This window comes from Rhinolophus ferrumequinum, chromosome 18 (assembly GCF_004115265.2).
Source record: "Rhinolophus ferrumequinum isolate MPI-CBG mRhiFer1 chromosome 18, mRhiFer1_v1.p, whole genome shotgun sequence".
Classification (NCBI taxonomy): Eukaryota; Metazoa; Chordata; class Mammalia; order Chiroptera; family Rhinolophidae; genus Rhinolophus; species Rhinolophus ferrumequinum.
The window spans coordinates 25,551,942-25,566,310 of NC_046301.1; the positions used below are offsets into that span (position 1 = coordinate 25,551,942).

Genomic DNA, 14,369 nt, shown 5'->3' on the forward strand with positions numbered 1-14,369 from the left:
TACTTAGAGCCCTGGGCATGAACCCTCTAACCAGATGTGTAATGCAATCATGCCTGCAGCTTTACTCTGGCCATGGGTGGGGTGCAGATGAGGTATGGGTAGGAGCAAGTCCCAAGGTCAGTCTTCAAGGGCATTTGTAGCATTGCAAAGGACCATAGAAGTCACTGAGCCAGACTTATACATCTAACCATATTTCAGATGTGGAAAATCAGGCACAGAGTTTGAGCTATTCTGTGGTTATGCAAATAAGTCAGCCAGATCCAGAACTTGACTCCAGCTTTCTTTCCACTATACGACATTGGCTCCCTGAGGTCTCCCATGAATTGGACATGCTTTCCTCCAATGAATTTGTTAATTTCTTGCAGACTTTCTGTGTCCTCCAAGCAGAATACACAAGAATGAACCAGTTAGACTCTTAGTCCTGTAGTTGCTAAATCTAATGAGAAAAAAATGGCAAGTAAATAGATTTCAAAACGATAAGTTGGTACAGGTGTCAGAAAAGCAGAGAGACAGGCTCTTACCTGTCTGTAGGTGGCCAGTAAAGGAGAGGGATGTCAAAGAAGTTTTCATTGATACCTTAGTTGTAAAGAATACAAAATCACTCTTTCCCAGGCCATTGCAGGGACTGGAACAATAAATATAAACCCATGTCACAGTTGGATTCCTGCTAGTCATTAAGAACAATTACCCGTGTTTATATCCTTACTTTGAGAGAAGAGTGCCCAGGACTGTTATAAAGAACTCACTATTTCTTTAAGAAAGAACAACTCAGGATGCTAGAGACAGTAGGCAGGATCGTGGAGGATTTTACACTATAAAAGTCTGAAGCGGAGAGAAAGCATCTCCTAAATTTTCTAAGTGCTTTGGCTGAATCTTATGAGCATGCAATTTTGTGAAACATGACAAATAGGGGTTTAATTAGGTTGTGAGGAAAAGAAACACATTTTATGGATGGAGGCTTAAGGATACATGGAGAAGTGGGAAGTACAAGAATCCCCTCAGCAGGTTAAGGGTCACTTCTGTTCAGCTCAAAACTGCTCCTGTATCCCAACAATAACCCTAGCACTATCTCTTCTTGACCTCAGACTCTGTCCCAGATATTTCTTTCCACTGAGCTTATAACTGCTGCTCCTATGGCTGTTTACCTACTGTTACTACTACTTAGTGTTCATTGCTTCTGCTGCTTCCTGACTAGCCTTACATCTTTGTATTTCTTTTATTTATGCTCCACTCTACAGGGTCTCCTCTATCCCTCATTTAAAATTGCCGGAGGATTTAATTAGGCTGACTAGTCATTATGTGATATTAGTGGTGACAGTGAACAAAGTTGTCTAACCAGGCTGCCTCATGGGCCGTTGGTCCCTCTCATATCCTTTAGGTTTGGTACTTTCAGATGGGGTGATATCTTTGAGATAATCAGTGGTTGCCAAGTTGCACAAACACATGACCCAAAGCATGACCATCTACGCTAAAGGAGCTACTTGTAACTGATTTTCCTTCGAAAGGAAATCAGTTTTAGGTTATCAGTTTTAGTTAAACGAGAGCATAATAACTGATTATCACCTTAGAGAGCTCATTTTGCAACATTGTGGAGAACAGACTGGAAGAGAAGACATAACTTAAAGGATACCAATCAATTCTATTAGCAAAATGTGGGAGAGAAATGATGAAGACTAGCTGTAAGTCAGGGGCAGTGGGGATGGAGAGAATGGACTGATTTGAGGGGTGATAAAGCAGGAGGCTGTTTTATATGGGGTCCAACCAAGAAAACAGAAACCAATCTAAGTATTGTCTGGTGGGATGTGTGTGTGTATGTGTGTGATACCCTAGTTTCTCCTTTCCTTTCATTTTACAATCTCCAGTGAGGGCCTCACACTGGCCATCTAAGCCAGAAGCCAGCTGACAGGAGGGCCTTGGAAACAGACTGCTGGGAAAGACAAGAAATGTCCCTCAGAGATAACAGGCCAAGACTAGGCACCAGGGTAAGTGTACTGGTTGTATTGGGCCATACTGGCGAATTTAGGGGAGTGGACCCTGGTGAGTAGCCTAGGGTTCCATAAGTAGAAATATAGAGCAGACAACTGGAAATTGGAGTCCCACATGCAAGACAGAGCTTAGAAATGGGAATATATTTGCGATTTGTAATAGTGGTGCTTGAAGCCAAGCATATGAATTAGACCATCTTGGGGGAGTCCATGAAGATTAAAAAAAAAAAAATGTAAAGATGGAAGACTAGGGTTATAAATAAGAGGGAGGAAGAAATACCAAGAATAGTTCCAGAAGAAGAATGAGGAATAACAGTACAAAAGTTTAGTGCAGACCAGGAGACACTTCGACAAAGCCAAGGAGGAGTGAGTTTTACAAGGTAAGAGTATGGATAACGTCTAGATATAGAAGAGAGTAAAGGGCTGAATAGTGTTAAGTTTGGATTTGACAACTAAGAAGACTGAGTGATCTTGATTAATAAGCACCCCACTAATGCTAAGTATGGGGATGCTAAAGAGGTTGGGGGAGAAGGCAGATTATGGGTTGAAATGGAATTGGTAATGAATGTGGACCTCTATTTACTGCGTTTTGTGGAAGAAGGGAAAAAATGAAACTGAACGACTCAGAAAGCAGATCTGACATCTGTTTATACTTCAGCATTCTTTGGGATGGAACGTACTGTAAACTGCTTTATCCCTCATTTAAGAAGCATAAATAATAAGTTAATTTTCACAGTTCTTTTCTGAGGGGCAAACAGTCTTTTTATGGTATTATCAGAACTGTACTTTTCTTTCAGAACAGTGATTACTACCAGAGGGTCAGTCAAATCAATGACTGACTCAACTCCTATTTCTATTGGCTTCTTTGAAAAGAACACATATTCAGATGGTAATTCTAATAGTGTCAGGGGAAGTGGGAACGGGTAGAGATTTAAAAAAGAAAAAGAAAAAGAAAAAAAGACCAGTGCATAGGACTCTAGAGTCAGGCTCTCATTCGAACAATCTGTTGAGAGAAGTCCATTACCATTTCTTCCCTTTTACATAATGATGGAGCAGAGAGATCAAGACAGTGCAAGACTCAGATTCAAAGGCTTCTGGGACTTTATGGACAGCGTGACCTCATAAGTATTTCACATTCTCTACAATTAAAATATTCACGAAGAAATTCTACTAGAAGATTAAAAAAATCCAAGTGACTAACATGTCCAATGAAAACTGCACAAAATAATGGTTTCTTATTCCTTTGTCCTATATTGCCCCCGATACATTTAAAAGTTTGATACATTTAAAAGTTTGCCCCATTTTATCTGATACTTGACTGAATCACCTATCCTTTGAAGAATGTTAGTATTTCTGAGAAAATCTCCTGGCTTATATTGAGTCAATGAGCCATAATTCCAAAATTTATGACAAACAGCTCTTGGCTTGGCCTGCGGCTGCCCACAAGGATCTGCTCAGGCAGAAGAACCAGACCTTTAAATTCCATATTTGTCCAGACACCTGATCTGACCAGGTCTGTCACTGCTGGATGGAAACCAAAAAGTAATTGCTTGTAGTTATCCTGACTAGTACTGTCATTCACAGCAGTGGGATGGGAGCTCAACATTCTTGGAAAGCCATAGATGCCCAAGGGTCGGGGAGAATCTTCAGGTCGTGAACACTTCTAAACTCTGGTAAAGCATCATCAATCAGAAGTGGCGGCCATGGCATCTTTTGGTGGGATGATCTGCTGAATCAGAGATGACAACACGTTCAGAGCTCCTGGATGGCTGGGCTAGAAGAGTGTGAACAGGAGTCAATCCAATCTTCTCACTTTATATGCAAGTTAGAGGTTGAGAATAACAGATCCCATGGGGATTCTGTGATAGAACCATAATGAAAACTGCATTCTCCTGACACTTGCTTCCTGTTCTGCTCTGGGGATTCCATGTGGATGAATTGCTTGCAAGCTTGCCAGCTGGTCACAGTAGTCTTCTATGTTGCTACCATTGGTTGATAATTTGGAAGAAAATATATCTCGAGATAGTATGGTTGACCCAAAACCTTTGATCCCAAAGTTATCTTCCCACCCGGATAGCAGGGCAGACTCTTAGAAAAGGTCAACTTTTATCTGCCCCACGCCACTCCTTGCTTGGTTCTTTCCCTAGCCAAGCTCAAATAACTTTTACTGATTTGTGTTCCTAAGTCAGCACATTAGCATTTGCTCCTTTGCACAAATTTTGCCTGGTATAAGGGACACATAGTAGATCAGGAAGGTCCCTCCTTGGAAGCCAGAATCTGTGGGGCTCACTTACCAACCACATTTGTTCTCACAGGCTTAGGATACTAACTACTTCCTGGAAGGGCAAGGAGGCAACTCATCCTCATGGCAGAGAATTTAGATTCTGCTTTATTCTACTCCTTCATCTCACATGTACTGGGTGTCCATTATATCCTAGGCATTGAACTTGGTGGAAGGGCTAGAGAGGTGAAAGATAAAAGTTTCCACTCTCAAGGAGAAGGTATGTTGTGACCATAGTGGCTTTAGAAAATATCTAATGTTTTCACATTTACTATCTTATAAGGAGCTTTCACATACATTCACTCACTTAATAAATATTACCCTATAAAGCAAAGAACAAATGGAGCCTATAGATATTAATTGACTTAATTTTTAACCAGTTAGGTGTTATTCTTGTTTTATAGTCAAGGAAACTGAGGCTCAGCAGGTTAAATGTTCAAGAGCCTACATTCAGAAATGCAGTATCAGGACTCAAACCTTGATATTTTTACTCTGAACTCTGTGTTATTTCCTCTTTGTGGGCAACCAAGTAAATGAGGTCATCAGTTTCTTTCCAAGATCATACTGCTACGTCCAGCCAGTTGTCACGCAATATTAGAAAGGGACACATTGACTTCCATAGTCCTAACCTGTGCTTTTTGGTTGTAATTTTAAAGTTCAGTGTGATGTAAAAGTTCTTAAAATTTTAAATCTTCACCCAAGGAAGTGATATGGAAAGGTAAGGTGTTCCCTGCCCCTGGAATCTGAGTTTAGTTGATAGCTAACGTCTGCTTTTAGTTTTGTTAAGGATATCCATGCAAATTTCACCCAGTTACACCAGACACTGTTCACGCTCAGTGGTCCTCTGATGAGGGCAATATGGTATTTATGAGCTGACATCATGGTGAACACTCTTTATTCCATAGTAAACTGTTTACAAAACAGCTTCCTTTTGTGAAGCAATGCCAAGACAGACACAACACAACACACAGCCAATAATAATAACAATAATAGGTGTGTCACTCCACCATCTGTTTATTAGTATACACACAGATGCACACACAGTCCCTAACCTGGGCTTCTTGGTGTTTGGGACTTATCCTTTAGGTATATGAGAAGTCATTTCTGGGTGATGGAATTCACATTCCAAGTTCTAGCCCTGCAACTCAACTGGGAGAATACTGAAAAGCTTTCAGACACAGGGCGAGCAAATGGAGCATCCTGGCTCTTCACCAATGGGGAACGGTGCAAATCCTTCTCAAACAAAACTTCCAGGCCTATTGTGAGTGGTAGAATCACAAACCATGACAGCATGGGTTACAGATTGAAGGACACTACGTATTTACAAGTGAGATACACGCATATGTATAGTGTCGATTCAGCAGAAATCTGACATTCTGAGGAAGAGACAGGATTGAATATCCCCTTCTAGTATTAAAAATGTTTCTTCCAGTCTCTACCACCTGTGAACCAAGCCCTGGAATCCTTGCTGATGGGGCCATTGAGAAGCCAAGACAGGGGTGTCAGTCAGGTCTGAAGGGTGAGGCCTAGGAGATGGGACATGTGTCAGATGGCAAAATGAGAGCTAGGCAGGGTAAATGGTTCTGGATGTGCCTGTCAGAAAGCTAGAACTGACCTCGTCTCATAAAGACAGGCCTCCCATCTTCATGTAGTTCTATTGGGCACCTGTGACATGCCAACCGAATGTTTGCAGAGGAGTGAGGAAACAAACACAAAGACCACACCTGCAGTGTCCTATCCTGAGTCGGGGTGAATTGGTAGATGCAGGCCCAGCAGCTTCCATTATCTGTGACTCTAAAATGGAAGCTGGGGCTGAGCTCAAAGGCTAAACTGACCTGAAACACCTCATGCTTCAGGTTTAAAATCCATGGATTTGCCTTGTTGACAGCTGGCTTGTTCTGCTCCCCAATTAAACTACAAGCTCTTTTAAAGGGTTTCTAAGTGTCGAGTACAGTGCTCAATGAATTCTAAAGAATGAGTACAATTTTACTGTCTTCCATGTGTTTTTTTTTCTTTTCTATAGACCAACAATCAAAGTAAGAAAGGTCTTTACTTTTTAGTTCCTCAGCAGATTTACTCAAATATCTAACCATCCTTTCGTTTGTTTGTTTTTTCGTTTTATGCCTCTCCCTTCAACATACACTGAGTACTTGAGTGCGAGGAAGGCACTGTGTCCTTATTTGCTATGGATGTGAAAGGTGAGGCACCAGATCTTCCCGACTACCTGATGCCAAGGGTGGCTCTGTGTTACCTCTCATAATCTCTGCCTGACAGTGTTAATGGTGATATTCAGGCTGTGGTTTATGTGCATAACATTATTTTGATAATTTCCCATTAAATTAGATGGTAGACAAAAAGAAAAACTCGGAAAACAGAACAGGTTGTTTTGCAAAAATGAGAGTAATTGGAAAGGCATCACATAACCAACCTGAAAGCCTACGCACAGCAGTAACAGGAGTGTCTGCCATGGCAGGGAGGTAGGTAGCGGGCCCACATCCTGGAAAGAGATTGTACTCTCAGAGCGAGTCAAAATCACTTCCAGAGTTGGTGTATCCCAAAACTTTTCTTTGCAAGTCAGTTAGCTGGGTAACAGAAGAAATTTAGTAAGACAGAGGAAAGAAAGACCTTTTATGCCTTAAGCCCAGAGCCAAGTCCTAAGGAGGACTTTAAACTATGAGATGAGATAGTATGGGGAGATAAGCAAAGGATTAAACAGAAAATTTACAGTGCATAGTGATAAGTTTCTGAAATATGGTGGCTGTTCTGCCTCTGGAGTCCCTTCCAGAGTTTGTTACCAGGATAGATGAGTCCCAGGGTCCTACTCAGTCTTTCAGTGTTGCTAGCCTGATGGAGGAATATATTCAATTCTAAACACAAAGCAAGGAAGTTCTTCTTAATGATCTATGTCTATATCTATGTGTGTGTGGTTTTATGTGTGTGTGTGTGTGTGTGTGTGTGTGTAGAAAATATGGATACACATATCGTTTCAGGAACAAAATTAACTTCCAACATCCTGGGCATTATGTCCTCCAACATTATGGCAGTTAATAACTGGGTTAATTATGCTTATGCATGCTAAATACTTGAATGAAAAGTTATGTTCTTCCTTTAGAACTGTGGTCCTCAGAAGTCAAGGATGATGTATGGTAATTACCTATGGGATTCTCACTGCGCATATTGGAAATAACCCACCTGCATGCTTTGAGACATTGATTATCCAAATTTCGAAAAGGGTGTAAAAAATCTAGCTGTTTGCATTTATGAGTACATAATTCTCACAGAATAAAACTGCTTTTGTTTTTTAGTCATAAGGGTTTAGCAATTCAGTGGTGCTAAGACACAGGTTGAAATGGAAACATTTCTCATTTTGAAATGGAAACATATCTCATTTTTTAAGAATGAGAATTGGAATAGAATAGTAAAAACTGGCAAAACATAAAAGGCCAGTGATTTCAGAGATGTCCTGGAGATTGTACATACAAGTGGATCAATGCAAATTAAAACAGATATAATGATTTATTAGAAAGATCTGATGCTTTAAAACACAGACTGCATTGTGGATTATAGTGAATGACATTCTACTTTCCCCTTTGAGAGCTTACATCTTTATCTTGGAGCTAACATCCCAGGGTCATGAAAAATTCAAGTTAGTTTGTCAGGCAGAAAGCATGAAATTAGGGTGAGAAAGTAGGGGTCAGTGAATTGGAATAAACACATTTGGAATAATTATTCCAAACACATTTGGAATAAACACAGTTGGAATAAACACATATACTGTAAGTATAAAAAAAGTTCCCATACTTCTGAAAGGGTTTTGAGATATCATTTAGATTGGAGAGTCACCAGATTAAAAAAGGGTCTTTTGGTCCCTAACTGTGTTCTGTAGGTACTTAATTCTTTAACAAATGCAAGTAGTTGCTATGTGTGGATCTGTGCCAACGCTGCCAAATATGGATAGAGGAAGTTCCAACAAATGGAAAACAAAGCAGACCAATGCACGATGCTCTTTTATATATAACTATTCATTTTTCATTTCTTTTATTAGAATCAAGTTAGATTTTAAACATTTAAACATTGCTTTTCTACCCTTTTGGGAGTTTGTATTTTATGGAAAATATATGAAGATAACCTTAATCCAAAAGCTTGCATTTCATATGGAAAAAAACCACATTTACACATTTACATGGTCTCCAGAATACTTTATCCAACTGTATTTGGCATATCCCCTCCAATTTTTTTATTGGTAACTTTTTCCATGCCCCATAGTCAGTATTTATCTTTCTGGTGTTTGCAGAGCTCCGTTTCTATTTTCTCTCTCACCAGCTAGGGTCTTCCAACTTTTGGTGTCCTTTCAGTCAAAGACAACTCACATAGCTTATCTTCTTTCTTTCTATTCATTTGGATCACCTGTTCCCATAAACTTGCAAATAAACTTATAGCAAACTCTAATTAGAGATTTAATCCTAGAAAATAATTCTAATTGGTATAATTATTTTAGATCCTCTTTTCCAGGAGCCTTGAGAAATAAAGTTAAAGAGAATATAGTTTTTATAGCATTTGAAAAATAAATCTATTTATAGATTTGGATAATAAAAGTTTCAGAAGGAATCTGACTAAAAGGACATATAATGTTCAGTACTGGGAGGGTCTTCAAATAACTGTCTTATCTCAAGCAAGGTTCTATGGCGTGACTCTAAGGCCTGTTAGAAAGCCTTTGTGAGGGAGGAGAAACAAAAACTGGAAATGTAAAACAACCCTTTAGGCTCCTTTCAGAACATCTTCTGCTCTTCAGAAGATGACATCTCCACCTAGTGCTGTTTTAAGGATCTTTCAGCAACTCCTACAAATGGTTTAGTTGAACTTTTCAGAATATGTCTGACACAATTTCAGCTAGTTCAAATGTGTATTTAGAATTAACTACTGGGCATTGAGACAGCACCAACATGAAAATTAAGGGCGTGGGAAATCTTTTTTGGGAGAAATATATGAGCAGGCACGAATAATATTCGATATGATGGAACGATGATCATCCGTGTAGTTCTTGAGGTGAAGAAAGGACATGTTAAAAAAAAAAAAAAGCTAGGTATGTATATTCTATCAGTCTAGATTTTCTAGCTGCTTTATTTTGAATGCATGCAGCCTATTTACATAAATGAGATGGTATTCACTGACTGAAGGGCAGAACGTTTAGGAAAGAGTGTTTGTTGAGCTTCATGTGTGCATTGGGTATTATGCCTCTTGTTTCTGGACACATTTTGATACAGTATAGTGCAGTGGTTATGTCTGCAAGTTTCAAAGCTAAAAGGGCTACTGACTTGTACCACCTTGAGTAAATTACTTAAGCTCTTTGTGTCTCAGTTTCCCCATTTGTAACAGGAGGCTACATGGGGCTAATACTTTTGCCCAAGTTATTGTGACAATTAAGTGAATATTGGAAAACCCCTTAAAGTTGTTTCGGGCACATAATAAATGCTCATTATTTGTTAACATTATTTATCTTTTATTCCTCACAATCTCCATTTTTAACTGGGGCTCCAAGAAGTTATTTGCACAAGGTATCACAAACACAAAATAGTAATATAGGAATTTGAGCTCACATCTGTCTGACCCAAAGTCTTTGCTAAGTTCCACACTATTGGAGTATGTTAAATAAAAAGACATTCATTAAAACCTTGTACATATGGAGACAAGAAACTGAAATCACGAGTTATTGTGGAAAAAACACCTTGAAGTTGGGAGTAAGGGAACCTATGTTACTGTGTAACCCAGTGGATTATTCTGGGCACCAAATTCCTCATTTGTTAAAGGAGGTCCTTTAACAAACATGATCTAGGTTCTTTCTAGTTCTAATATTCTGAAAATTTATGAGAATAGAGTTGGTTCTTACAGCCGTATTTTTCTTTCTTTGTCTATCATTTAATCCTGAGCTCAATCTTTAAATGAAGCAAAATTCTAGTTATATGTGCAGAATGCTACAAAAGTGTATCCGTGAAAGTTAGTTTTACACAAGTATAGCACCTGATTCTTCAGCTCCACCGCGGCCAGATCTCTCCCCAAACCAATTAGAGGTAGAGTCAGGTCTATTATCGGTCTCCTGATTCAGCTCATTCTAGGCATTTAAACCATTACCCTTTATACATCTAGTACTATTTGCAAATCAGCCTTTTTGCCTTATTTCAAGTCTTTATTTTAAAAAATCCATAGTTACTACAGTATACATGGCTGTTTTGGATCAAAGTAGCAGTTTAAGACTTGAAAACTCCATCAAACGAGAAAAAGAACCTTTACAACGCACGTATACTTTCCCTCAAGTTAAGAGAAGTACAGGTTAAAATCATAACCCTTGTTTTTACACACCTTAACAAAACACGCAGGATCTTTTTTTCGGAATCACTCCATGCCTACTCGGTCCCAAACTCGTTTTCCTTGCCCCAAATGGCTAAAGTGCCTGTCACTCCAGGCACTTTTACTCCCCTCCCCAGAGCCTTCTTCGGATTTAAACCATGGTCCCGCCCACTCCCCTTGCACTGATTGGCCAAGGTGCCACTCCGCGTGGGGCTGCTTAGGCCACCGCGCGCAACGCCCGCTGGGAGCCGAGCCTAGGCGCGAGGACCGCGCGAGGTCGTCCCAGTGGGCTTCACTCCCCCCCTGCGACGACCCCCTCCACTCCCCGCTCCGACCGACTGATCCCCGAAACGGTGGCGGCGGTTTGTGGTCGTTGGTCTCAGGGATTTAGGACCAACATTTGAAGACCCGAAGGGGTGAGAAGGGGATGGGGACAACGGGCCCGGTGCCAAACCGCTGGTAACGGCTGGAGACCCTGCCTCCTGGCCGTAAAACGCCTTGTCCTACTCCCTCTCACGTCAAATACGTAGTGAGGACCCACGCCCCGCAGGAGGTGGTGTCTGCGGAATTCGCCCTCCTCAGTCCCCTGCCCCGTCGAGCAGCGGGAGGGCAAGTGTCGTAGGCGCGGCTTCCCAACCCCAGGGGACATCTTTTGGCCGGACAGCTCCTGCCGCCAGCACTCGCGCCGCGTGGTCCGGCTGTCTGGCCCTAAACTCCCCGTGTCGTCGGGGCGGTCGGGGCTCCTTCCGCCCCGTGGTGCCCTGCCCTCTCCCCCTTATTTCCGCTCTCCCCCGCCGCTTTCCGGCCTCTTCCCCCCTGCTGCCCTCCATGTTATTCTAACGCTCTCCTCAGGCCACCGCCGCAGGTCGGGCCACCCGCCGGACGTCCCGGCTGGACGGCCGTTGTTGCGCCCGCTCGTTCCTTCTAGAGGCTTTGGGGCGACGCCCGGAGCGTCCCGACTACTGGGTGAGATTTGGCAATCACGTCCTGATTTTCACTGATTTCTAACTGGTCAGAAGCCTGGAACTTTCTTCCGCCTTTGACTCTCTTCTTGTTTCTACCCCTAGTGCTCTCTTGTGTGTTGGGTTTTGAACATTGGAAGGCTGCGGGTCTGCGGGAAAGATAACTGACCCTCTCGCACCCGTGACACGCGGCTGGCAGCCATGGACGGTAAAACAGGCAGGAGTACCATCTTTATTTGCTAACATCAGACCGTTTTAATGACTAATTTGTACAATATTTTCTTTGGGTTAATAGAACCCTGAACCTGGAGTCAGAAGACCTCCGATTTAATACTGGCATTGATACTAATTCTGAGATCTTTGAAAAGCCCTTTGATTTATTTGGACACCAGTTATTAGAATTTAGTTTAGCTAATGTTGAAGTCTCTTGAAGCTCTCTTTCTTGCACTCTTGGTAAATACTCTATAGCCTTTATCATATATGGTGATTCTAATAAGGCTAAAATCATAGAGGGAATATCGGCAGGAGCTTTTTAAGACTTAGCTTCTCTTACACATTTGTCCCACTTTGTGTTTTGAGGGTGGTGATAGAATTAGGAAGCAGGATATGTTGCATGGATAATACTAATATATAAATAATATTCGCATGTCGGTACAATTTTGTTTATTTAAATAAGGGGAAGATATTGACAAACTTCCATTTGGAGCCTTTCAGAATTAAAACTCATTAGATTAAATCTAATTCTTTCCAGGGTACATTTAAAACATTCTATTTTAAAATTAGCTTGTTTGCAACTGTGTACCATTATAGACACAGAAGATGACTACTGGTGCTGCAATTACTACATTTTAGTGTTGCTAAATATAAGCTTTTGCTTAAGGCACTGCTTTAATTGCTAATTTCACTTAAGATTAGGGTGTGGAGTATTGGACTTGAATATTATTGCCCATGATTATAATATGTGGAAACACTTGAAATGGAAACATACATTACTGAATATATTATGAGGTAAGACTTATTCATAAGAATATGCCTGATTTATGAACTGAAATTAAGCCTCAATTTTTTTTTTTTTTTAAAGTGTGTTTTTCCAGGACCCATCAGCTCCAAGTCAAGTAGTTGTTTCAATGTAGTTGGGGAGGGTGCAGCTCACAGTGGCCCGTGCAGGGATCCAACCGGTAACCTTGTTGTTAAGAGCACAGCGCTCTAACCAACTGAGCTAACTGGCCGCCCCAAGTCTCGTATTTTTAATGGTGTCATTTTTGTTGTTAGAAAACTTAGACGTGTCGGTTTAAGGAGGGTTTGTGAAAAGAAATCAAATAGGTAATGTAAAATCTGGCCTGATTTTCATATTAATGCTTGGTGGTGTTTCCCATTTTATTTACTACTTGATGGTTGGTGAAGCAAGAAAAAGAGGGAAGAAAATGTCATCTCTGTGTTCAAATTTTAACAGATTTCAGACTTTGTGTAAGTAGTGTGTACTGTTTTGTAGTAGAATTTTGGTTCTATTGTGGATATCTTTATCTTAAGTTTGAAGAGCATTACACTTTTGTGTTCAAAACAATATTTAAAAAAATATTATTAGTTACAATTATTTTTTTAAATAGTTCAATTTTTAAATCTTTCTAAATTTAAACCTGCCCTCCACCCACCCCCACAGTATTACTAGAGGTTGTGAAACATCTAGTACTAAAACTTTTTGTACGTTATATATTTAACTTACAGGAATAAATATATGCTCTCATTCTTTAATAAAAAGTTTGAAATGGAATTGAACTGATCCATTTATACCGTTTTATTTTGAAACGTTAGACTTAAATATCAATATATTTTTGACTAATTCTCTCCATTTTCCAACTATGTTGCTATAGTGCAGTCTTTCATTGAAATGAGTTGCCCCTAAAAAAATTTTCATGACCTGTCAGCCATGGTCTAAGTGTACCATACTCAATAACAACTAACAAATCTGGAATTTAATACCATGTAATTTAAAGAACACCATAAAGAGCTAATGTACTTTCTATAAAAGTATTTTTGAAACCTTAAAAATTAATGTTTTTTTCACAACTACATTCAGTTTTAAATATCATAGTAAAACTTACAAAGTGTTCATTTCCACAACTTAATAAATTTTTATAGTAATTCAGAAGATGAAGTTTCAATTTAAGTAGTTTAAACGAACGGACACAAATTCCTTCAGATAAACGATTAATTTTCATTTCTATTTTGCTAGAATTGTACTTATCTTTTTTATTATAATATAATTTCTATTTTGAAAGGCAGTACAAATTTGAAAATTTATATTTTTGTTAACTTAAGGTGCTTAAAATTAATGAAGATATAATTAGCATTTAAAGCTAAAGGCTTGATTGAAATTGCTGCTTGAATATCTACCCTGTAATTAGCTATGCTATCTTGGCCTTCTGTGTTATAGCTCAGTAGGTTTTTTTTTTTTTTTTTTTTTTTTGCGGGGCGGGGGGTGGTATTTTTATTCTTTTTTTCTTTTACTTTTGAAACTGAGCTGGAGAGGAATCTGAAAGTCTGAAGTTTAGGAAGAAAAGATTTATCTGTGAAAACTATAGATGGTAGTACAACTTTTAGTGTCTACCCTTCCCACTTTCTATTCCATAAATGTTTTTATTCCATTCATGTCATTCTCTTGCTCAGGGTCCTCCTTCCCTTACTCAGATTCCTTAGGTCAGCAGGGTAAGGAAAAATGTTTATAGAACACTTTGGAATGTGAATCCACAGCTGAAAGTGTCAGAGGATTAATTGAGACTGGAAGCTTCAATTGGT

The 14,369-nt window shown here is 39.8% G+C and overlaps 1 protein-coding gene across 1 annotated transcript in view; it reads left to right on the forward strand.

Annotated features, from left to right (window-relative positions):
• The first annotated feature begins 10,919 nt into the window (after positions 1–10,919).
• The window catches only part of RBM46 (RNA binding motif protein 46), a 37,730-nt gene continuing 34,280 nt past the window's right edge, over positions 10,920–14,369 (forward strand). The window contains exon 1 of the mRNA XM_033134868.1: positions 10,920–11,027. The gene's annotated coding sequence lies outside the window, so the exon portion shown is untranslated. The remainder of the gene's footprint in view (positions 11,028–14,369) is intronic.